Genomic DNA, 26,795 nt, shown 5'->3' with positions numbered 1-26,795 from the left:
GGGGCCATGACCTCAAGCTGGTTCGTTTTCTTGTAATAGTAATTTTAATTTACGAAAATAAATGGTCTAATTAACCGGAGTCCTCAAGCAAATGTTCAGCTCGAAAAATATTTGAGTTAGAAGCCTTATTTCAGTTTTTGGACGCTTCCAAAGTCGGCCTGTTCGCCCCCTCTGCTGCTACATATATTAAGTATATTTGGCATAAGACATTTAATATTATTGGATACAAACGTAGAGGAGATGATGTTGAAGTTGGTGTTGAAATTGATAAAGGAACGCGAGTTTAATTTGTCCTGATCTCAGTGTGAGGAGATAATTTTATCCGTGCTGGTACCCCGCATGTTTTTTTTTTTTAATTTTTTTTTAAAACTCCTGCTACATGATTTTATCTAATTTTTATATTTTTTTTTTATTCTTGGCTTTAATGTATACATAATATTTTTAGTTAGTTCTGCTTATCTTAAGAGAATAATAGTTGCATAGGATCTATAAATAGATGTTTTCGTATGCGTTGTCAATTGTTATTAATAATCTTAATAATAAGACTTAAATGGCGCGTGTGTTAGTGACTGGTAGGGTTTCTAAGTGTCTAGAATAATTCTGTAACTTCCCATTGGTTGTGCTAAACCACATGAATAGGTCAAAACGACACAAAATGAGTACTTTATTCTTTCAGGCAGGGTCTGTTGTGAAATGCAGCCGCAATATTCTGTGTATATAAGAAGAGATTTAAGCAATCAGTTTCATTCCAAGTTTTGGGGTCATTCACGCTAATCGTGTTCCTGTTGTAAGTCCACATACATGTTGTACACAGATATTATTCGAAAGGACAATCACTGGTTTGGACTGTTCATTGGAAGTAGAAAGTGCTCATTATTTGGACTATAATATTAATCTGGAACTGTTATAAATTATTCGAAGGAATTCTGGACAACGCCATCTTGACATTGTCACAGTTCTTGGAGGACTAGTACATTTCCAGTTTCGAAACTTATAAGGCACTTTTCCTTCATTTAGGACTTTCAAAGACTTTTACAATGACTAGTTTGCATTCGCTTCATAATACTCTAAATTCCTCTCACCTTTTCGTTTATGACTTTGATAACTAAATTATTTGTAAAGTTTTACAAAACTTGACGGTTTTTGCTTTTTCTGTTACTTAGTTTGTGACCACAGAGTCGTAACAAACAAAATTATGCGGGCAAACCTCAACCATGTCGCCCACGTACATGTGTGTCTGCAGTCGTGACTGCATTGTCTCGGAGCGATCGGATGATAGGATTTTCTCAGTGCTTGCAGATGACCCCTTACCTTCGGATGAGGGGCCCCGAGTGGCCGAGTGGTCTAAAGCGCTCTCCGTTATGGATCACTGCCATCTCACATCTGTCTGCGCCGTTTCGAGTATCGGATTCAGCCAACGTGGGTATGTGAGAAAGCTTGCCAGTAGCTTCTCGTGGGTCGGTGGTTCTTTCTGGGGTTTTCCCGGGTTCTTTCTCCACCATTAATACTGGCCGCCATGTATAGCCTATCGTGTGCTGAAAAATGGCGTTAAACCCCATAACAACAACAACAACCTTCAGATGAAGATGGACTTGCAAACGGCCACCAGAGCGAATTTATTTGTCAGTTTCTGGGCAGTATTTATGTTGAAACCACCAAATAAAATTCATGCTGCACGCGTAAACTATGAATGGCCCTGACGGATATTAAGGGAGTTTACTGAAAAATCAAATGTCGACAGTAAGGATTGGAATATTGTTTGCATCGCACATAAGTAATTTGATAAGAAAACTTTATAAATTGTGAAACGAATATATAATTAAACACAGGCAACAAAGAGAAAAACGGATTCGTCCACCATAAACTTGGACACGCATTTTCATGTCACGTTTTATGGTGTACTACTTAACTGAACAAATCAGAATACTAGGCCCCATTAAGAACTACTTTCCCTTTCCAATAAAAATATGAAACAAAGTCAGAAAAACATGATGCAGTAACTTCACCCACCATCGTTTAGATCGCCGGCTGCATTTTCTTATGGACGATTACTATGTGCTTTATGCTAAATGATTATACAAAACTTGATCGGGTCCTGGTAATGTTGCGCTGTGGTCAGGGATATCCAGGAATTCGTCAAGAGTTCGTATAATGGCATAAACTGTACAAGCCCCGGAAGGTTAGCATTAAGTGGAAAGAAAATTAACACACCACAGACTTTGAAAGGACAACTTAATTATGTCTAAATTTTGTGTTAAGATGCATTTTCCCATGCAGTATGGACAGTTGACTTGGCTACCGACATGACTAGCCCTGAGAAGGACACAAACTTTGATTGACTAATCAAGGTCATGTGATGTGAATAGGCGTGCAGTGACAGATAGCTGTCCGAGCGGCTAAGTATGTAGGTAGAAATCAATTTCGGCCATATATTCAAAATCCAGTCGAAAGCAACACATTATTTATCACTGAACAACTATTAAATTTAACACGATAAAATTCCAGAACTAAATCAAATTGTTTTAAATAGATTTATTACATGATTGCCATTGAACTAATGTCTTATAATTATTATGTAGTAATTACACTAGGACTAAAATTAATGTTACATTGAGGGATCACGCTATTATATCAGAGGGTGTTACAGTCTATCTAACAAGTTTATCTGTTATTATGCATCAGTACAAACTAATATAATTTCATCGTAATGGTCTATATTATAATGTTGTTTTTTTTTTTTTTAAATCTAGACGAACAAATCTGCTCTGTATTATCAGAAGTTGATATTGTTGTAACGAACACCGTGATGAAGTAAGAGCCACTATGCTATATTGAAAGGCATGTTCTATCTAACCTTTATTATTTATTAAATCGGAATTTCATAGCAGTGGCGACTATAAACAGAGCTAGCGTTTTTCCACACAGTACGTTCGGTAGTGTAAGAGATAATCTATTTTGCGAGATTTTATTACCTCCTCTTACATTTTAAATGAACACAAGGCGTTTGGATAGTAACTATGTTATAATGGATGGTGGGTGTAATCGATAGTATTTGTGTGGTGTAAGGGATATATTTTATGAGATTTCATCTCCTTCTCTTACACTCAAACACATAACGATTGAAGTGTGTGTGTGTATGTGTGTGTTTGTGTGTGTGGGTGTATTGGTCATTGTGGCTGTGTGCTTGTGTACGTGTGTGTGTATGATTATTATTGTTTTGTGCGTACGCGTATGTGTGTGTGTTTATGTGTGTACGTATGAGTGAGTACACTTGTGCGTGTTTGTTTGTATGTACGTTTGTTTGTGTGTATATGTATTGGTCTTTGTTTGTCCCTATAAAACTCCCTTTATACCTATATCAAATTCATTTCAACTACCTATCTATCTACAGTAGCGCGTATTCAGGTCAGCCACTCACAGCACTTTTGCCATTATACTCTTATTGTCTAGTACAGTGGTGTCACTGAAGCTGGAAATTTTGAGACTATAAATATAGACTTGGGTTTTTTCACATGTTGTAGCTATAAATGGATATTAGGGCTTTTGAACAGGAACGTCACACAAGTTGAGGCTATTTACAGATATTGGGTTTATCCAAAGGAATTTCCAACAAGTTGTAGCTAAAAATAAATTATAGGTTTTTCGAATGGATTTTCTTACCAGTGGTGACTATAAATAGATACTAGCGCTTTTCCACATAATATTTTTGGTAGTGTAAGAGAGTCTATTATGTGAGATTTTATCTCCTTCTCTTACATTCTAAGCGAACATATGGCATAGGGATAGTGAGTATCATATAATGGATGGTATAGTGGGTGTAATGGATAGTATCTTTTGTGGTGTAAGGGATATATATTTTGTGAGATTTCATCTTCTCTTACATTCTAAGCGAACACATAACTATTGAAGTGTGCGTGTGTGTATTGGTCTTTGTGTTTGTGTGCGTGCGCGTGCGTGAGTGTATAAATGTATTATTGTTTGTGTGCGTACGCATGCGTGTGTGTATGCGTGTGTGTTTGTATGTATGTATTTATGTGTGTACGCGTCCGTTTGTGTGTTTGTGTGCATGTGTGCGCGCGTAAGTTTGTTTGTGTGTGTATGTATTGGTCTTTGTCCCTATAAAACTATCTTTAACCCTATCAAATTCATTTCACCTAGCTACCTACCTAGCTACAGTAGCGCGTATTCAGTCAGCCACTTGCAACACTGTTGCCAAATAGGAACTTACGGTATTGCGAATTAAATCCTAAAATAATCCAAGAATTACAGACACAAGTACTAATAATTTTAAGTCATAAATTCAATTCAGTAGAAGTCCTGAATAAATCCAAAACCTGAAGGCGATGATGTGTCTGTAGTAGCTTATAGAGTGTTGCTGTATCAACTGTAATTCGTTGAATCACAGTAAAATGATTCCAAGTTTGTATTCACTATAAATTCCAGTGAATATCTCTTTCCAAGAATTTTATCAGAGCACTTTTATATTCCATAGAAAATAATCACTTAAACTGGACACAACATGCAGTACAACTTCAAAGTGCTGGATCTTGAAGCACGACTGAAAAATCTCTCATTCACAAGATTATATAGTTCTCTACTTGACCTCAGGTCACAATTAGCATTTTCTAAAGTAAAATCATTACCTAATGGAAAATAACCGTCTAGAATGATATTGATGTTCACAAAATAAAACCCAGAACCTGCAGTATGTAAATTACGCTAAGGAAATTCCATAACCTAGAACTAGACTCAATAAACATATTTACTTCTATTAATAATACTACTGATTTTAATCCCATACACCTAGAGCATAATTTAGCTAAAAAGTAAATTCTGGTCAAGCAGAAATGAACTAAATTTTGGACAAGGTCAAGTCCAACAAAATATGTTACACTACAATAGCACGTAATGAAATAAAGTATTAAAATAAAATTTACAAACAAAGCAAATTATATATACATAACAGAATCACCTCGACGATTCTGGTTAATCATATATATAGATCGTATTCATTATATAAAATCATGAAAATGATGCATTTGCAGATATAGCACTCGTACATACCGATACCAATGACCATTTCATCAGTGGATTTGTGCATCGCCAAGAACATCTTCGCGGTAACTGATTGTTGTTTTCGTCTGCGATTCCTCTCGGTCATATATTTGGGTTTTGCAGAGCTGTCCGAAAGGTTCTTTTCAGAGTCAAACAGAGTTTTGCTGACCCGATAAAGCTACGACAACGATGCAAATTATCGTGATGCTGGTTCCATTGCTAGTCGAGTTATGTTGTCGAAATTGACATTGTGCATTCCAGTGATAACCCAAGCAATATCCACTAGCTTTGCTGTTGTTTATGGAGTCTGGACCTGCGTCGACTGCGTTGACCTGCGTCAGCTTTATCATCCCTCCCCTTACCACAGACTCGACACAAAGCGCCGTTCATGAACAGTTTTTATTGTAAGTACTCATCAGTGTATCAGCGCACTGTGACACCTATTAGAAACCTTTCAGACTATGCCTGGTTGAGCGGTGGACAAGCCCGTAGTGTGATGTTTCATAAGTTAGGAATGTCTGAGGTTATTCCGGTTAAGCGGTCATCTTGATCCTCCTGAAGAAATATTTCTCGCTCGGGAAGGCAATTAAGTCACGCGTGCACATCACAAGCTATATTCGTACATGGGCAAAGATCAAAACATCGACACAGGTCTGCAAATTTTTCAGCATGACTTTACTATGTTTTACTAACTGTATTACTTCTCGTTGAAACATCTTGTTCAGCCAGTCCGTGGTCGACATGTACTGTAATGTACATACAACTCAGCACACCATTGCCAATTACTGATAGAGTGCTGTGATACTCTCTGATAAGACTTGAGAGTCACTGACGCGCCTGTGGAAAATTCGTAGTTTTTATCACAAACGCGTCGTGCTTTTACAGACTCGTAACGGAACTTGTAACGCTTTAAAGAAAATGTCCCACAAGCGTAAACTTGTCAAGACTGAATGTTTCCATTCCTTTCAGACATTCCAGCACTGTCGGCCTCCACTGCACCAGCAGTTGCAAAAGCAGCTAGATTAGAGCCTGTCGGAGCGCCATCCTCAAGAAGACGTTTGGTGGTAGACAACGTCCACTTGGCGGCCGCATACTGTCTAGAAAAAGAGAAAAGGTCTTCGACTACCCGGGCAAACTAGGAGTGGATGGAGGCTCCGGCTGTGGTCTCGCTGTTGATTGCCACAAAGACAAAGCTTCTCGTTCGTCCATTGTCTAATGTTCATTTATTTCCAATGACAAAATCAGCCAAACATTTCCGATGGGTCTTCATGCACGATGAACCTGTATCGATGATCTCCGCATGTCAGAAATCCAAATCAGTAACCTGCATCGGTCAACGGGACATATAATGCACTGGGTAGCATACGAGGCAACACCTCGACATGTTTCGTATTTTCACTCGTGCTGACTTGCGCCGCTAAGTGAACTTGATGATTATTAGCGTGGATGGTGGGTTGGCTTTGCAACCGGGTAAGTGCCCTGTTTCATTCATGGCTGCCCCTGGAAACCCGAACAGAGACGGACCAGTATCACGACTTTTGACCATGGTACGCCCTCGGAGCACGCCCGACCCCGCGTCGGCTTCTCGATTCCACGTTGTTACTTAGAAGCTATGTTTAAATGTATACAGTGACAATTGATATTTACGGATACGAGAATATAACGATCGGAAGATGAACTGGAGATATGAATCTGACCTAATTTGCCACCGATATGAATCTGACCTAATTTGCCACCAATGCTGATTTTGCAATTGAGTTGTTGTCGACCGGGCAAGCTTGTGATAGTTTCAAGATGGGGCTGAAAAGTTTCAGCGACGCTGTTTTGAAGACGCGAGGATCATTCTCATTCTTCATAAACCTGGCCGAAATCACCAAGAATGAAGGAATCAGAGGTGTATCGGTGAAATTTATTTTAAAAAATAACGTCCATGATGCAAAGGCTGCAATGAAATGATGCGTGAAGGCGATCGATTCGGGAACTGCCTGACTGACAAATTCGTGTCTAAACTTGTCATGTTGTTAACTGTCTTTGGTATTTGTACTGATGGAAAATTTTATCGTCATGGATTTGTCAGTAAATTGCACTTTATCGTTGTACAAATGATCCTGGGACGTTTTAACGCCTGACGGTGTAGAAAGCGACGTGGCATTTTCCCATGCTAATGGAGTGATATCGGGTTGGCCTGAATTTGGTGTATGTATATTCAGGGTGCCCCCATCGATCAATTTTTATCTGACCCTTCGGCGAAATTATATTCGATTGTATACGTAGGCATGTTTACCCATTTTCACGCAGATATTCGTCAAACTGTGGAACAAAATTGTCGTCGATATTGGCACGCGCTCCCAGCTGATCCAACACTCCGTATTCCAATTCAGAATCTACCGGTATAAATTATGCAAGCTTCAGTTACTCCATATATACAGTGTTAACGGTCTTCAATACAAATGTAGTATTTCTCTTCCCTATTTGCCAATTTTCGTCTTTTATATTTCCGCTAATGACTGATTTTCTTCTTTTTTTTTTAAAAAACCACTTTGCACCAAATTCTCTGCAAGTCATATTTTTATGTTATTCTTCTCTTTTAAAGTAATAGTCCATTCACTTTCAACAATATTTGCGGTTAATTTGTTTCGTCTATCTTTTTGCGACGGAAGGTGAGAAAACAATGTTTCCATAAACAAGAAATCTTGAAATGTTTGATTGGGTGTATCTGAACTAATTAAAAAGTAGTGTAAATTGAATTTTCAAAACAATATTCTCTCGTGTATTTGGAAAATTGTGGACTTAGATTAAATATGGAAATAACTTTTGATTGATAGAAATTATTGAAGTATATGACGGCGAAACAGTGGTGATACAGAAAAAGGTATAAAAAAAATAATAATATGCATACAGCCCTGTTTGTTTGGGTGCATTTTAACTGATAGACAAACTGACTTCGTTTAGCTTCTTGTCTCTTTCAGGAAATAAAACCCATTGCTTTTGAACTTATATGCGCACACTCATACCTTGAGACATCCAAACCTTTTAGTTCTCTCTGAATTTGTAATTTAGAAGATAAAACTACTTATAGCTCGAATTTGACACAAATACAATATTTTCTTTTTATTTTGCCTCCTTCATCATTTCATTTCTTTGCGTTTCTCACGTCATAAGATCATTTTTAGTCGTCTTTTACAAAGAAATTTTACGACTCTGTGTTCTAAAAAAAAGTAACAGACAAAGCATAGCCAACAAGTTTAGTAAAATCCAACAAATAATTGAATTCTCAAATCTATAACATGAAAATTTAAGAACTCACAGGATAGTGAATTAAATCCCAAACAATCCTAAAAGTTATATTACAAGTCCAAACGTATAGAGTGTTCCGAATGAATTCTGGATTTTGAATGTGCAGATATACCAACAGTTTTGAAAAAGTTTATGTGCCAGTTTTGGTGTATCACAGTGATATAATTCAAAACGTCTTTGAATCAATTCATACTAATAATAAAATAGTGGTTTAGTCTAAGCAGTCAATGAGCACCTTGTAATCCCAATGAATATTTTAAAATAATAGATTCCTCTCAAATTATAAATGAATACAACAGTAAATACTTATGTGTGCACTTATATACTTGGTGTTACACAAGATGGCCGCTATCGCTTACCCTGCTTGAAGCAGCTGTTCCGTTGTTTAGTGCCGTTTTCATGATATTTGTGCTTGTTGCCAGTTTTCATTTACGTTATTGTGTTCATTATGTATTGGCTATTAAATTCGTATGTGTTTCTTCATCTCCTTGTTTTGGAAATGAGAACAATTAGACTTTTTCTCAGCTGTCTTGCTCCACTGTTTTTGAACATCCACCATCACGTGATACTCGCCAGTCAGCTCGTTTATGCTACGATGGACCCTCATTAATTGCTTTAAATGATCACTCCTTGGCTCTCCACACTACATTGTGCTCTAGACTAAACGAACTGGGATTACATTCATCATTACCTAAATGTAAACAGAAGCGAAAAAAGAAACGTTGTTTCAAAGCTGGCCGGCGTAGAACAGGAAGAAGAATTCCAGTTATCTCCCTTATTTCGGCTCAACAATTTAAAAAAAATTCAACCGTTAATTTATATAACATAATTCAAATCCCAATTAATTCGTCAACCTTTGTGTCAATTATCAAGAGATACCTCTGCGTATTGCATTATTCAATGCCCAATCAGTAGGACCACCGGAAAAGCGCACAGACATAGTTAATTTTGCCAACGACTAGAATATTGACGTCTTTTTCCTGACAGAAACATGGCTAAAAACATCATGCGATGAGCCCAAGTGTGTGGATCTAACACCCACTGGTTATTCCATCAAGTCGTTCCCCCGTATTCTCGCAGAGGTGGTGTTCCTGTCATCACAAATAACCCCATGATAAAACGTCTTAACCATACCACAACATTCAATTTCGACCACTTAACGTTTGAAAAAGTCCAAACCACACTCACACTGGAGCAAAGGTCAGTCCATTTTTTCTGCCTATACCGCCCTCCTCCTAGTATAAAAAACAAGGTGGCTGATTCTCTCGTTTTGTAGCAGTTTCCGAATCTCCTGGACTATGGATTTTCGATAAGTGACAACCTGATTATTCTTGGAGATTTCGACTTTCACTTTGTCCATGAAACCCAAATACATCAAAACTCATAGATTCCATTAGTGTTTTCAACCTCAAACAGTCAGTTAACCGACCCGCCCATAAACATGGTCACATTTTAGACGATTCTTCATAGACCTGATCATAACATTCTACGGTCCTCCCTGGTATCCCATGACCTTGCATCAGATCACCTCTGCATTATATGCCATCTGAATGTATCAGTCCCTAACCCTCCACCTTTATTTGCTACTAAGAGAAACCTCCGTATGATAAATAGAACCAAACTAATGCACGACATCCAAGCTAACCTAACAACTTGCTTACCTCCTACCGCAGAACAACTCGACAACTGCCTGCGTTCATTGCTTGACAAACATGCCCCAGCTACCAAGTGTAGAGTATCAATTCAAAAGAAGAATGTCACAAATATAGTCCATGCAGCGAAATCAGCCCACTATACTACTAAGATGATGGAAAGTTTCAGCTGCAGAGAGCTCTTCGAGATTACTAACAAGTTAATGTCAAGGAACAAATCTACACGACTTCCAACTACCTTCTCTCCAGTCGACCTTCTGGACATGTTCGCAAATTTCTTCCGTGACAAAGTACAAACCATTAGAGATAAGCTTGACACCACAATTTCAACTGACTCGTCGTCACCATACAGTTGGGATGCAGAATTTGAGCGGCAACCATTAGCAGCATTTGAACCTGTCTCTATGGATTTCGTACGTACAATCCTGATGAAGAGTGCACCAAAGTCATGTGAACTTGGCCCAATTCCAACATCACTGCTGCTTGAGTGCTTTGATCCAGTATTGCCTTCACTGACTGATGTTATTAATACCTCTCTCTCATCCAGGGAATTTCCATCATTTTTCAAAACTGCATTTGTAAAGCCTATGCTGAAGAAACCAACACTAGACCATAACTATTTAAAGAACTACCGCCCAGTTTCTAATCTCCCAGTCATATAAAAAATCTTAGGAAAGGTTGTTCTATCCCAGCTTGTATCTCATCTAAATTCAAACGGTCTTTTTAGCAATGTACAATCTGCATATCGCCCTTGCCACAGTACTGAAACTACTCTTCTAAAAGTAGTTAATGATATTGTCTCTGCGTTGGAGAGCGGAAAGATTACAGTCCTCAGTCCCTTGATTTGTCTGCAGCATTTGAAACAATAGACCATGATATATTACTTCACCGTATCCAGCATGTATTTGGCATTCATGATACAGCCTTACTGTGGTTCAAGTCCTACTTGGTCAACAAGACACAAATTGTATCTGCAAATGGAATACACTCGAGTCCAGTTGATCTATGTTGTAGTGTTCCACAGAGGTCTGTTGTTGGACCTGTTCTCTTCATTCTGTACACTCAGTCACTCTCAAGTGTCATAGATCATCATCCAGTGTCTCGCCAATTATACGCTGATGACACCCAAATATACAAATCTAGCCACCCAACTGAAGTCGATGCTACCATCCAAGGTGTAGAAAGGTGCATTTCTGATGTAAAATCATGGATGACATGGAATAAGCTGCAGATGAATGATGATAAAACTGAAGCCATTCTGATCACAACACAAAGACTTTCTCATTCACATCCTTTACCTCGAACAATAAATATCATCAAACAATAAACATCAGCAACACCAACATTAAATTTCCACAATCATTACGAAACCTAGGTGCTACTCTGGACAGTACTCTCACATTGCACAAACATGTCATGAACATATGCAAGGCTGCATATCTTGAGCTGAGACACATCAGCTCAGTTCGCAAATATCTTTTAGTTGATGCCACTAAAACACTTGTGTGTTCATTAGTACTTTCAAGACTGGACTATTGTAATTCAATTATGTCTCGTTCATCTCAATATCTGCTCCAGAAACTTCAGAAAGTTCCAAACACAGCTGCTCGGATCATACTTAGAGTACCACGATCAGAGCACACCTCCCCGCTGTTCTGTACCCTGCACTGGCTATCCATTCGATCCGGAATCAAGCACAAAATTTGTTCTCTGTGCTAGGTTTCACCGTCGGACTCAAGTCCAACATACCTATCCGACCTCAACCACGTGTACACACCAGCAAGATACTTACGCTCCTCTTCTGACAATCGAATAATCATTAGTAGTAAGGTGGGCCACTATACGTACAATGGAAATTAGCATTACGGAGACCCCTGGGCCACTATACGTACAATGGAAATTTAACATGGCGAAAAATCGTGGGTCAATATACGTACAAGGGGATTTGACATGGCGAAAAATCGTGGGTTAATATACGTACAAGGGGAATTAACATGGGAAAAAAATTGTGGGCCGATATACGTACAAGGGGAATTTAACATGGGGAATAGAGTTTGGGGATTGTTTAGGGACAAAGGGGAATTGAATATGGGATTTTTTTTTTTAAATTTTTTTTTAAAAAAGGGGTAGGCAATGGAAAGGCTATCTCTTTTCGAGAAATATGGCTGGCCCTGAAAAGGGCCTTTGGGTTTTCTTCTGCTTCTAGTTTCTTCTTTTTCTCCACCAAGTTCTTATTTTATCTCCAACACTCTTTCTCTTCTTTTCTTTCTTTTCTTTTCTCCTGCTCTTCTTTCTTCTTCTCTTCCTCCTCTTCTTTCTTCCTCTTCTCATTTTCTTCTTCTTTTTCAATCTTTTCGTTCCATTTGCTTATTTTTATTCTTTCCTCTTCATCCTCCTTCTCCTCCTTTATCTCTTTCATGACACCACTAATCTTGTCCTTTACCTTTTTTAAGTTATTAATTTCCATCTTTACACGATGGGGACTATAGGAATAATGGTCTTCAACCAGTCTTGTCAACATCTGCTCCATCATTCCTAAGTTGTCTAAAACGTCTTGTAATGTTTGTATTTTGTCCATTTGGTTAGAAGCCATCTTCTTTTTTTATTCTTTGCAGAATGGTTTGAACGACGAATACTGTGGGTTCTTATACTTAAAGCGCGTACGTGAAGGAAAACATCCCCCTAAAACGTAAAATTGATCTTACCTAGATCATGACCAAACAACGCGCGGACGTGAAGGAAAACATCCCCTACTTTTTCATTTCATATAATAAAACCCAAACTATACTCTCCACATACGCTAAGAAACAATAAACAAATCCATAATCTACTATCAACACAATCGTACGTGAGCGGGTACAAACACAAACACACAAACACAAACACACAAACACATACGCTAAGAAACAATAAACAAATCCATAATCTACTATCCACACAATCGTACGTGAGCGGGTACAAACACAAACACACAAACACATACGCTAAGAAACAATAAACAAAATCCATAATCTACTATCCACACAATCGTACGTGAGCGCTTACAAAACCCAAACTATACTCTTCACATACGCTAAGAAACAATAAACAAATCCATAATCTACTATCCACACAATCGTACGTGAGCGGGTACAAACACAAACACACAAACACATACCCTCACACTATCTTAAAAAAGAGTTAGTGTTTATATTCACACTACTCTACCTACACATTGGCAAATTGATGGTTATTTCTTTTCTAGAGTATTGGGTAGCCCTGAAAAGGGCTGTTTTTTTTTTGGAACTTCATGGACACCTGGTTAATGGTGGCACCTTCCAGGCCTGGCGACACATACACATCTTATCCCCCAGTTACTTTTTACTTTTTTGGGGGAGAGAGCAGAGGCAGGATATGTCGCTTCAGAATCCCAATTTTCGCTCTCTGGGATTCTGAAATTTATTCTTCTTCTCTTCTTTTCCTTCTCCTCCTCCTCTTCTTTGTTTCTTCTCTCCTCCTCTTTGTATCTTCTTTCCTCTTCTTCTTCTTCTTTATATCTTCTCTCCTCCTCTTCTTTTTTTCTTCTTTCCTCCTCCTCTCTTATCCTTCCCTCCTCCACAATGGCTTCCGCGGCCAGTTCATTCAACAGGCGCCTGGCATATTCCAGATGCACATGAAGTTCCAACAGTTTAGACAGTCTCGTGTTCATTTTTGGTGTTGATCAATCAACAAGGGTAGCTAGACTGCCCAGCGAGTTTCAATTTATAGTGAAAGCGCGGAGGTGAAGGAAAACATCCCCCTAAAAAACATAAAATTGATGTTACCTACATCATGACCAAAAACAACAACGCGCGGACCTAAAAGAAACACTCACTCACTTTTTTTATGCTACCCATCACTATTTTAAATTTTTTTATAAATCACTTCAATAGACTATCCACATACGCAAAGCAATCCAATCTAACCTCAAATCTACACCTCAAACACCAAATAAAGACATCATTTTAATCTACTATCCACACCAATGTACTTGATCACTTACAAACACACAAACTCACAAACACATACCCTCACACTTTTTAATAAAGAGTTAGTGTTTATTTTCACACTACTCTACCTACACACATTGGCAAATCGATCGTTATTTCTTTTCTAGAGTATTGGGGGGTAGCCCTGAAAAGGGCTGTTTTTTTGTTTGCTATGGCATTTTTTTAGTTTCTAAGAATGCGATGTCCTCTGAGGATAGACTTTCTGGCGATAGGTCTGCTTCTTCGGAAAGAGAAGAAGAACTCTTTGGTGTCGATACGACAATCGACAAAGCCTCTGTCAGCTTCAGGTTGCTGCTGCTGTTGTTGTTGTTGTTGCTGCTGCTGTTGCTGCTGTCTCTGAAGTCTGTACTTCTCTGTCCATTCTTCTTTTTCCCTGTTCATTTCTTCTCTGAAGAGCTCTTCTATCAGGTCTTCAGTGATTTTTAACATTCTCACATTCTCTATTTCTTCTGGCTTCGGTATCAGACTGTGTCTGACCCTATGCAAATTCACGTAGGCTTCGTTGAGTTTAGCTAGTTTGGAGCATATCTTCTTAGGAGGATGAGTCGACAATGGATGGTTAGACTGGAAACAACCCGGTTCTTAAAGTTAAAGCGCGGACGTGAAGGAAAACATCCCCCACACGGTTTTTGAGTCGCAACGTTTAGTGAGTGTCATGAGAGGGATAGTAAGAAATGAAAGAGCATCAATCCAACATTCTTATAGCTAAACAAAAGACAAAGGCATTTTTTTCAAAACACAACATTTTTTATTCAAAAATCACTTAACACTAAACAACAACTCTAACATTTTTAACAATAATCCAACAATATAACATCAAACAATTTTTTCAAAACACAACATTTTTTATTCAAAAATCACTTAACACTAAACAACAACAACTCTAACATTTTTTAACAACAATGCAACACTAAAAGTTTCTCCACTAGGTAAAGAGGGATAACAGTCTTCCATGGTTTCTAGTAATCTAGGATGACTTCTCTCAAACTGTTGATTTCTATGGTATTATCGAATTCTGCATACAGGATGACGTTCACCGTTTCATCAGGGTCTCGGTCTTTAAACTGAATTTCCACACGAATCTGGCCGGATTTTATAGGGTGGAAATGTCCCTCGTCGCTGCCTTGGTCTGGAGTGAAATCGAAAGCCCACAAAGCGTAGCCTCCTGCATAATCCTCGTACGTAATACCGTGACTGGTATTGGTTCCTAACTGTCCGGTGGCTTCGTACAGGGACAAGTACGATCTCAAGTAATTCTTCTTGGTAAAGTCAGGTTCGAAAGGTCGGGTACACAAGGTCTTGCTATCGCGACTGACTTCGATTTTGGACACGCCAAAGTGTTGAAAGTAGAAAGGATTTTTTTCGGCTTCTCCGTTGAAGGCTGTATTCTCGACGATACCAACGATCAAACGTTTGGGTAACTGTCCTTGGAACAGATGATCTTCGATCATGGATCGCTGTCCCTTGGGAATGGTGAAGGTTTTCACTTCCACGCGTCGTATGGGATACTTGGCAGTCGTTCTGCTCAACGTCTGACTGATGTCGTTTCCCACTTTAGGTAACACTTCCACACGGCGTACGTAGAGTCTGGCTTCTAGGATTTTGGTTTTGTAACCGTCACTATCAGCCATCAAATGGAAAGCGGCACTGCTACGATTCAGTCTCAGACGGACATCCACCCCGTTCAGCAAATACTTTTCTTGCAACCACATGTCCAAATGCAAACGATCCATCAGTTCTAAACTTGTGTCGGCTCCCGTGATTCTCTTTCTTCGTTCTACAAATCCATCATTGTTGTCTTTCTTTTCATCAGTTTCCAATATATCAAACTTGGTAGGTTCGTCAGCTTCCCATACCACACAGGCATTGAGATGAGTGTTCTTGGCATCTATTCCGTACGTCAAGAGATTTTCCAGGTAGGCACGATAAGGGTAAGTATCCATGCTGCTACTGACCAGTTTGTTATTCAAGTACATGTCCACTCCACTGAACAAGGAATGCATGAAATTGTTGACGGGAGCTACTGCTTCATCGTCTATAGCACCTCCAGTCTTATCTAGAATTTTGACTTTCAGGTACAAGTAACTGCTATTCAGATCGATGTAATCTTCGGGCTGTCCTTTGATTTCAAACTCGATGGGAGCGGAATCGGTCAGTGAGGAGACGGGGTGAAATTCCACCCACTGGGATTCTTGCATCGTCATCATCGTGGGGGGCATGGCAAACAGATCCAGTTCCGTCTTGGAACAAGCGCAAGATTCTCGGTGCATCATTTTTTGTCTCTTTTCTCAATAATCGAAAACGTCTAAGTCTCGAACGGTTCTTCTTTTCTTGGCCTTTCTCGCTTGAAGTCTGATGAAAGGGTGTTTTCATCGTCGTCTCTTTCTGCCTTGTCCTTGCTGAATGCCTGACTCGGTAGCGTGCAGGGCATTTATAGGTGTTTCTCGTTGGCCTAAAATGTCTTTGCCCGTTTGCAGCAAGACATTTTTGCCTGCCCTCATGAAGGCTTCTTTAGGGTTTTGTTTGTCGATGATGACATTTTGGAGAAATTCTTTGCCTTGCGTCAGTGCCGCATCTTTCAAGGCGTGCAATCCGCGTGTCACCATCGGTTTCAACACCGGGGCCACCGAACGAAAGGCTGATTTTAACATATCTCCTAAGCCGTGTCCTCGCTGTCGAGCAACCCCTCGGTACACTGGATACATGACTTACTTACGAGTCGTGAGAGAACCGTTTTCGAAAATGGAGTTTCACCGTGACTTTTCCTTTGGTGAATGGAATATTTTGTCCCAGATCTCCTTTTATAGCAATGTTGACCGTGTCCAAATACGACTTACTGACCGGCAAATAGTGAGGATGTACAAATTCGCGGTGGACGTGGTAAGTGTTTCCACCTTCCTCGTCAGCGCCCGTGGCAGAATCTACTTTGAAAGGAATGACACGCAGTAACGGTACGGAGGTGTGTCCCACCACGTTATACTCCACCACATCGGAGTACACAAACATCAAATTCAGTCCTTGGTTCAGTTCTACCGGGGCACGAAATAACTTGCTAAAAGACTCGTTGTCGTAAACGATGGGTAATTCGTTTTTCTTGAGCATGGTCTTTCTCATGTCCATGTCTCCGCCCAACATGTCAAACAATTCAGGACAAAATAAAATGGACATGATTTTACTCCGTTCAAATTTCATCAAGAAGCGACGAGCTGCTTTGTGGTACTCCATGGTGACACTTTTGTTGACATGCTCCAAAGCTTTCAGAAACACGACATTAAACCTGGAGGTTATGGTGCTGACCAAATGTTGACCACTAAAATAATAGCCTGGGGGAATGAACAAGTGATAGGTGGTGTACTTTTGATTTTGTGTACGGGTTTTCTTGTCATATTTGACATTGCTATCCATCCACTGTTGCATTTGCTCGTCATGAACTTCCACATCAAAAAAATTTTGATTGGGAAGGACATTGAGGACTTGGGTCGGGTGAATCATTTCTACTAAAGCCACTTCCCAATGGGCTTCGTGATCTAACTGGATGGCTTGAGGTAATTTGGCCGTGTAACAGCACAACGTGTTCTTGGGAAACACCTCCATGGAACTGTCACTGGGTAAGGTTAAGTAAAATTGGTTTTCGTGACTCATAATTCCAGAGTTCTGTGGCTGTCCGAGGGGATATTACTGAACGTCAGAGGCGTGTCTCCGTCTAAAATGGGGTTCTGGTTGTGGTTGAAGTGGTGACTGGCACTGGCACTGGACACAAGGTTCCCGGGGTTCCCGTTCGAGGTGAATTTCAGGGAGGGATTAGGAAGCAGGTAACCGATGCAACTGCTCAATAAAATGGTCCACAATTGTTTGTCTCCTTGTTGCAAACTCAAATTGGCAATGGCTGCCCCGATGACACAATACACCACGAAGATTTGGCAGAAAAAGACGATTTGCGTTTTAGGCACACGTTCTCCACACCACACCCACAAGGGTTGTTTTTGTAAATCTTGCACAGAAGAACTAGGTGAAGGAGGAGTGGTCGACGTAGCTGCGTCTGCTGTGTGAAAGGGCATGATGGTCACTTCTTTTTATAGTCGATGACTTGCGAAGCGTCGATCCAAGAATCAAAACTGGGTGGATATCCTTTCCAACGTACTTTGACTTCTTTGACACGTCGTTTGCCCACTTTACGGGTTCTGCGTTCGAGAATGCTTTCGATGTCGTACACGTCGTCTTCTTTTTTGGTGACACGTTGTAACTCGGGCAAATAAAACGTTCCTTTGAGCACTTCTCCGTTCATGTCTTCCAATTTATAGACGGCAGGATGACGGCCATGCACTCGTCCAGTGACGCGAAACAATTCGGTCGTCCAGTTAGGTAAGTAACCTTTGTCAAAAGTGCGTTTGGTTTTGCCAATGCGCACCAAATCTCCTACGGCCAACATTCCACTTTTCTCGGGGACAGCCCTCGTCGGGGACGTACCAAGCAGACGCTCAAACACCAACACTTCGTTGTCGGGAGTCACGTCTTGCGGGGCACGTCCGATGCTTCGATGGTAAGATTGGTTGTACGCTTGCACCAGGTGCGGTAAGATGTCGATGTACTTCAGAGTGTGGTGATGCGTAAAATATTTCCACATGCGTTCTTTCAAAGTGCGTTGAAAACGTTCCACGATGCTGGCTTTGGTTTCGGGATTCTCGGTAGTAAAAAATGAATGTCACGTTTCTTTAATTCTTTTTGGAAAGCTTGGTTCAGAAATTCGGTGCCTTTGTCCGTTTGCCATCGAAGAGGGTGACGACCGCTTTGTTTCAACACCCGTTGCAGGGCTCGCACTAACTCGCTGCTCGATTTGGAAGTCAAGGGCACGACCCAGGCAAATTTGGAAAAGACGTCGATGACACAAAACAAATATTTGTAGCCACGATTGTAGCTGGCCAAATGAGAGACATCGGCTAAATCGGCTTGCCATTGATGATCGATGCCTTCCACTCGGGTGCGACTTCTGGCAAACTTGCGTCGAATGGGTTTGTGTAAAGTGTAGGTAGCTTGTTCTTGTAACCATCGTTGCACTTGAGGTAAATGGAGACTTTTCAGTCGCGTTTTGGCAGCACGATACAATTTTTGAACTCCTGCGTAACCTGCAGGATGGGAGGGATCGTAGTAAATGCTGGCTAAGACTTTTTCCATTTTTTTGTGTTGGTTGGTGTGTTAATAAGACACCCACTCTTGGAGGATGCTACTCTTTTTCTCTTGGGGTATTTCCTTGGATTGCAATGCTTTGCGTGTGCGGCCAGCAATAGGTGTCGAAGAGGAGAAGGATGTCTGAGCGGGGGATATCGGTTCTTGTTTCACTTCTGTCTTCACTTCTGTCTTCACTTTCTTTTTCTCTTGTGAGGAAGAAGGGGTGGCCATCATCTTTTTAATCCATCCAATTCTGGAGGTAGGTGGTGTTGTTAACTTGCGTACTTTTTCTGGTGGAGTTTGAAACCCTTCCTCTTCTTCTCCATTTTCTGTCTTGGTCACGGGTACTGGTGGTACTGGTACTGATACTGGTACTTGTGATGGTGCTGGACTTTTCATCAAGGTCTTAAAATCTTTCAGAGTGGGTAGAGTTGTTTCGTCTAAAGCTTTCTGGTGAAAGAGTTGCAGTCGTTGCAAGAGTTGACCGTACTTTTGCGATTTTTCTGTTTCGGACAAATCTTGGCGATCCATCAAGGACTGCAATTCGTGTTGTAACTGGGACATCTCGCTCAAATGGGGATTGGGAGGTAAATGCGGGGTGTGTTGTTCTTGCCACCGATGGTATTCCATCCATCGTTTGTAAGGTACTAAAGCTAGTTTTCGTCCTTCCATGGGGTTGTCAGGGGTCGATTCTGAGATCTTGGAGCTTCCGAGGGCCTTTTTATCTTGCTCCCACCAGTCCTCCCAACATGGTTCCCAAGACTCCTTTCAGTATGGGGCCTAACAAGAGAGCTAAAATACCTGCACGTTGCACTAACATCTTCTTTTTTTGACGAATGGGAATTTTCTTTTGAACCATTTGGCGAAGAACGTGACGATGTTTGCCTAAGCATTGTTTCTGGTGTTTGGACAAAGGGATCGTGCCTTTCAAAACGTTCAAACAACATTCGCACACGGTATCGATGACCTCTTTGGAGGCTGTTTGAATGAGTTTTTTTCGTAGGGGTGGAGAAGCTTTGGACAGGACAGATAACATGTCCCCATGTTTGGCTAAACGTGGTGGCAGTCCTTTCCTTTTCTTTCCTTGGGGTTTTCTGGAGGGTGACATCTTTGAGTCTTCAGGAGCACCAAAAAAACACTGATACCCGACTTGGTCACAGGCCTTTTTTATACTGGAACGCGTAGCCACTGATTGTCTTTACGTCGTATTAGTTTGAGGACAGGCATGACACGTCGTGCAGGGGTACGCAACGGACTAAATCGAGCCAGTTCTTGCTTGGACAAATCCAGCAAACTTTGTAACATGCCCGATCTTTCTTGAACTTTGATTTTGGGAGAAGGTACTTTGTGAGCAGCAGCCACTGCCACTAAATTGGAAGGTCCTGCCACTGGGGAAGTTCTTTTGGAGGTCATCAACGGAGAAGTTCTTGGTGTGATCAACGTCTCCAAGTACTCTTCAGTTCTGGGTGTCATTAACGGAGAAGTGGACAAACGTGAAGCTGCCGGAGACGCAGTCACCGCCGTGGCAGGTCGTGGTTTGCGAGTGTAAGGTTGCGTCCTGGCCGAAGTGCCTCTCTTGCGACTAGTTTTCTGTGGACTTTTCTTTTTCTGGGGGCTTCTTTTCTTTTTCCGGGGTGGTGGTGGTGTCTGGTCAGAGGAGGGTCCTGCCACTGGAGAAGTTCTCCTTGGGGACCTGGTCTTTTTCTTCTTGGGGCTTCGTTGGACTTTTGTCTTGGGGATAACTTTGGGGGCATTAGGATCCCATCTTAAGAGTGAGCGAATGATGACCCCTCCTAGAGTACCGCTCCCTCCAGGTTTCAAAATGATTTGTTTTTTGGTTTGAGTGTCGATGCGGGGATCGGCCAGTTGGACCAAAGCGACTTTGTTTCGATCGAAAAAGCGTTTGGTTTGATGAGGAATCTGAATGATTCCTTGGAGTAATTGACGTGCTGTCACCGTGAACCATCGTAAGACTTCTTTGAGACTAGCTTCTAAGACACGAGCTCGTGTTTGTGGATTTTTTTCTAGACTGATGCCATACAAGGCACGAATCAATTTGACGGGAAGATGCGACTGAAGGGACGTCATGTTCGCACTGAGAGTGAGACAGACGAAAAGGGTCTGAGGTTTTTATAGATTTTTTATGGGGAGTGAAATGAAGTCGAGGACGGAGACGTGTACAGGACAGGCCCTCCGTCTTGGCACCAGTGGTGAAACAAGTGGGTACGAAATCGCAAATCCTCGGGGGTCGTAGGTTTCAAATCGACGAGTAAATAGGCGTGTGGAGTTTGAGTGGCATCGTCGTACGCCTGAGTCAACCAAGGCGTTCCTAACTGTTTGGCTAAGACTTGCACTTGCGATTTATCTCGAGGGCTTTTAAACAAGACCACGTAATGCGCATTGAGACTGATGGTGCGATGGGCTTTACTTTGTTGAAACAAATTTTGGGTGATGTAAACGACACTGGCATTACGGTGATGCCCTTTGCGCGTGAACCACAGTTTAATTTCTTCTTCGTCTTCTCCTAACATGTCGTCGAAAATGACCAAATGGGTTTGACGGGAGTCAGAGACGATGCCATCGTCTTCTTTAGGAATGCCTTCCACAAACACGATGGAATCGCCTTGACTTTCTCGCAAGAGGCTGTACGCCGATTGCCACTCTTTGTAACACCACACGATTCGTTGAGGGGGTCGATCGATCAAATGATGTTTATGTTCGATCAAACGTTTGACGAATTCGGTTTTGCCTGAACCGCTAGGTCCAGCAATGAGCATGTTAAAGGGATGGCGAAGATACAAAGCCTCCCAACTGGCACGATCTAAGTGTTCGTCGATGACTTTGACAGTAGAGGAAGAGGGAGCAGAGACAGCAGAGGTAGCCATGGTGTGAGAAATGTCACTTGTGACACGAAAAACAAACAAGACAAGAGTTTATATACTTTTTCAGAACACGTTTATTGAATGTTTTTTTCAAACATGAATACGAAAGACAAAAAATACATAAAAGCCAAAGGCTCAAGTACAAGAATAAAAGGCACATGATAACCATGAACGTGGAATAAACACAAGTGTCTGTACAACATGTTTTAGGTAAAGTTCTAACCAGTTCTATAGTAGGGGTAAGGTCACACAAGTGTCCTCCCGAAAGGGTCGTTCAGGCCTGTCCACGACAGTCCTGTCCTGGGTGACGGGTCCTTCTGGCACCGTCACTAACACGGGTTGAAAAGTAACTTTTTTCCTTGAATAACTCTCGTGCATACTAGGTCACCTCTTGTGTCCAAGCCTCAAAACCCTGGTCTCGGTGATGTCCAACATTTGACTCCTAACCAATCTGGTTTCTTCTTCGTCAACGACATGGTAAGCTACTTCAATGAACAATGAACTGTCGATCTTGCCTAGGGTTCCTTTTTATATACAGACCAATACCGACGTGACCGTACGGTAAGGTGAAGTGATTGGGAAGTCGCACTCGCTTCTGGTATACAATTTGATAGACTTTTTCCAAGGGTCGACTGACGATGTGGTGAGTGGTTAAACGTACAATCTTGTTCGGTTGATAGGTGGTCACTTTAAAGTTTCCATCCTCTCCCGATTGCAAGGCTTCTTTCAATACCCCAAAGTTGACCACTCGACTGGTACGATGATTCAGAGTCAGTCCTTTCACTTTGCACGTCGTGTGCACTTCTCCTTGTTTGTCCCGGTATTCGTAGCCGTAATTTTTGGGACCACCACTGACGAAACTTAGAATCTTGTCGTCGGGATGCTCGTCTGTCCAGGCTCCTAAACGGTCTCCTTCGATGTCAGGGTGCTGTTGAATCGGGTGATGGATGTAAATGCAACTGTCCGTGTCAAAGTACAGGACGCGTTCTTCTAACAGTTCTAAAGCTTCGTACAATTTTAAGCGAGCATAAGCTGTCACGTAAGCCGCAATGATGACAGTTCCAAAAGGGTCGTCTTGTACAAAGTCCAGATCTTCTTCGTAATTGACCAAGATCAAATCCTCTCGAACGACGTCCACGTGTTTCATGTATTTGGTTTTGTCGTGAATCATCTGGAAGTAGCGGGAAGGTTCTGTCAAATATTCCGTCTTGGGTAAACACGGTCGTTGTGCCATTTTACCCCACAAGCAATTTAACATCACTTTGGCAAACGATCGCCTGCCTTCGTTTTTTTCGATGTGGTCTAAAGAGATGCCTTCTTGTGCGTAGTATTTCTCTTTGAATTGTATTTGGTCTTCGGGAGTGTGACACCAGGAAGGATAGCCGCTGGCTTCTTGTTTCAGTTTCAAAAAGGCATCCACGTAGTCGGCGAAAATGCCTTTCTGAGTAGGGTCACCCTTGTGGTATTGTTGTGTCTTGGGAAAGTGGCAAATTTCGTACACTTCTAACAGTTGGTATCCCATGTCCAGAGCTTTGAACAATTCCACGCTGACCCAGGTTACCGTCAAGGCACGTTCTTCCTGGCTGTGATGGCAAGGTTGGTCCTGGTTGCACGTTTCGGCACAAGTACGGCACAATGGAAACATCAGTTTGCCTTGACAATGGTGAGGTAAGACGGGATGATATAGGTTCGTGGGAGGCAAAACTTTACACTTGATCAAGCCTTCGTATTGTCGAATGTTTTTCAGGTCGATGTGTTCCGTGAACAATTGCGGGTGCCCTACAGGAAAGCGACAATATTTGCACACGTAGGGATACAGCGAACACACGTCCAAGTATTTGATTTCTTCTCCTTTCTCTTCGTCGGCTTGGTACAGCAAACAGGTGGCATTGGTCCTTCCTCCGTACAAACTATCCCTCGGGTTCAGCGGGTCCATGAACTGGTAACTTTCCACGAGGCGTTTAAACTCGGGATCGGTTTTCAAACGGTGATCGTACTCGTGTTCCCACATTTCCACCACTTGGTATCCTTGCTGTTCTAGCTTTAGGCGTCGCTGACAAGTGTCCTGGTACAGGTCTTCCATGGTCCGTTGTAAAAACTGATTTTTAGTGTCACGGTCAGGGTAGCAGACGGGACATCCGTGAAATAAGCAGCCGTTAAACTCGTACACGATCTTGGGGTTTTCTAAGTCCCAGCCATCTACCGAATACGTTCCGATGGTCTTTTCGCCTCCTCCGTTGCGGGCATGCTGAATCCATTTGTCTTCCTTGTCGCACAAGTAATGTAACCAACGTAGGGCTTTGACCGAGTATTGACGCTTGACATAGTGGGTCGTTTGAGGACTGATGACAGCCACGGTGTTTTCAGGCATGAATCGTTGGCGGTACACTAAGGAACACGCTTTGGCAATGGTGCAAGCTTCTTTCAAAGGATCGACCCCTCCGTGTTCCATGAACAGTTCTCGAAATTTTCCACAGCAACGCCGTAAAATGTCCACGTCGGAACGACAATACTTTAGCATTTCTTCCTGAAAGTCGAAAGGGTCCGAGGCGTGAGCTTGGTACCAAGCGTAGAAAGCTTCTTGTTGTTCGGTACGCATGTTGTCGGGGTCGTAATCTTTAGCCTCAGGCAAATGGGGTAGAACAGCATGTTGATTGGCCTCCGTATTGAAAAAGTGTGGAAAGTACCCTTTAGCCATTTCTGTCATTCCAAACGTTTTAGGCATTCGGCTCAATGGCATGGCCAAGTAACTCATCGAATCTTTAAACTGTACTTGTCCCACTTGCATGAAAATGATTTTGGCTCCGTTCAAAGTGACTTTAGGACCTTCGGTGCCTTGTTCCGCATAGTACCTCAAAAGAAACTGTCCATCGTATCCGGAGAAATTGTGAGCCATCACCGTGGCATGACGATGACAATCTCCGTAACGTTCGATGTCCTCTTGGCTCCATGTCTTGTCGACGGGGTCTAAGACCCATTGGGCAAAATCGGCTAACGTGTTTGGTCCCCGAAAGATTTTTTCACGTCCTCCAGGAATCTTGCTGCAGTGAGGGCAATGACTGAAGATAGGTTCTTGAATGCACTTCTCGCACGCTCGATGAGCCACACAGAAATTAGGAATGTGAATGCCGGTCTCTTGCATGCATTCGAAATCGAAAAAGATGAAATTGCCTTTCTTCTTGTGACCGTCCTCTTTCTCTGGTGGGGGTTGGTATTTTTGCACGTAACATTCGTGTTCCAAGTCCACGATGTGGTGACAAATGTGACATTTTTACTTTCCTCGACATACGTGTGCCTTGGCATTGTTGGTACGTATGCCTTGTCTACACGTAGGGCACAATCTCAGGAGTTGACAAGCACATTTCTTCTGTGAACCTTGTGTTTTCAAATGTTGTTGGTAACAGGTAGGGCTGACAAACGTGCGCAGACAAGTCGAACAAGGCACTGGTTCTTCGCTCAGACAGGGTGGAGAGGCCAAACATCCTGGGCATTTCCATCCACAATGCTTGTGTTGCTCTCGATTATTATAACCATAGTCACATTTCTCACAGTAATATCTGTATCCCAGGAATCCGGTGATACTGGTAATGGTATCGAAATGGTCATCGTGATGATAAACATGAATGTATTTTCCGTCCTTAAAGTCTTGGCCTCGAAACAACAGAGACCCGCGCATTTCTTGAGGGTGCACTTTCAAGGTGTAGCGTGGAGCTAGGGCATCTTGCAATTTTTGCATCTCAGGAATGCTACAGGGTGTGTCTTTGGACAGGCCAGCTTGTTGCAACAGGAGTTCTGCTTCGTTTCGTTGTTTGGCTCGATCGGATCGTTGAATAGTGTTCCAGGTTCTTTTCCATTCTGTCGTGTCGTTCTTGTTGGCATAGGTTCGTCCCACCACGATGGCACGGGCTAAACACATCTGGTCATGAGGATTGTGAATTTGGACAAGACTACGCTTAATGCTGCGAAGCTCGTTCACCAATAACATCTTTTTGCGTCCTGTCCCTTGAGGAAGAGAGATGTGGGCCATTTTCAGTGTGGCTTTACCATCGGTGATGTCAAACTGGTCATTAGATTGTTGTACGTGTTGAATCTTGTCCATGATTTTGGAAGGGGTTAGTTCTGCAGGTCTGCTAAACTCGATCCAAACAGGGGATTTCAAACTGTCGTGATCTATGGATAGTGTCAAGCGATCGTCTTCTTTGGGTTGACATTGTCGCTTGAGTGCGGTGAGCAAAGAATCCCACATCTCGGTGATGAACCCTTCTGCTTTCTCCAAGGGTACGTCGGCCTTGAAATCTTTAAACTTCACCGTGTAGGTGTAAGCCGTGGTTCTAAATTTTCTAGAGGAGCGCTTTTCCGTCTCTCGAATGGAATAGTATTTTTCAGGGTTGACTAAGGGTGACGAACTTGGTTTAGAGGTTTCAAATTCTGGTTCACTCATGTCCTCTTCAAAATCACTGGCATGAATTTGTGCCAAGATTTCAGCCCTGGTACGAGGCGATAGATCACGTTTCTGCCTCTTACTTTCTTCTTCTTCTTTCTTCTCGAATGAATGGGATCGTTTCATCTTGAGTGCAAAACGTCAAATGACTCAAGTCTAAACACCATAGACTAATTTATAGTCTTGGCAAACCAGCGTATATAAAAAGGGTGTGTGTCTTGTCCTTTCGCTATTCATTTCACTCTCAAGCCGAGCACAACGATGCAAGAGACTA

Source organism: Sinohyriopsis cumingii, chromosome 18 (assembly GCF_028554795.1).
Source record: "Sinohyriopsis cumingii isolate HCF-2022 chromosome 18, ASM2855479v2, whole genome shotgun sequence".
Taxonomy (NCBI): Eukaryota; Metazoa; Mollusca; class Bivalvia; order Unionida; family Unionidae; genus Sinohyriopsis; species Sinohyriopsis cumingii.
The sequence above is the reverse complement of the archived record's forward strand: the minus strand, read 5'-3'. Positions refer to the sequence as shown.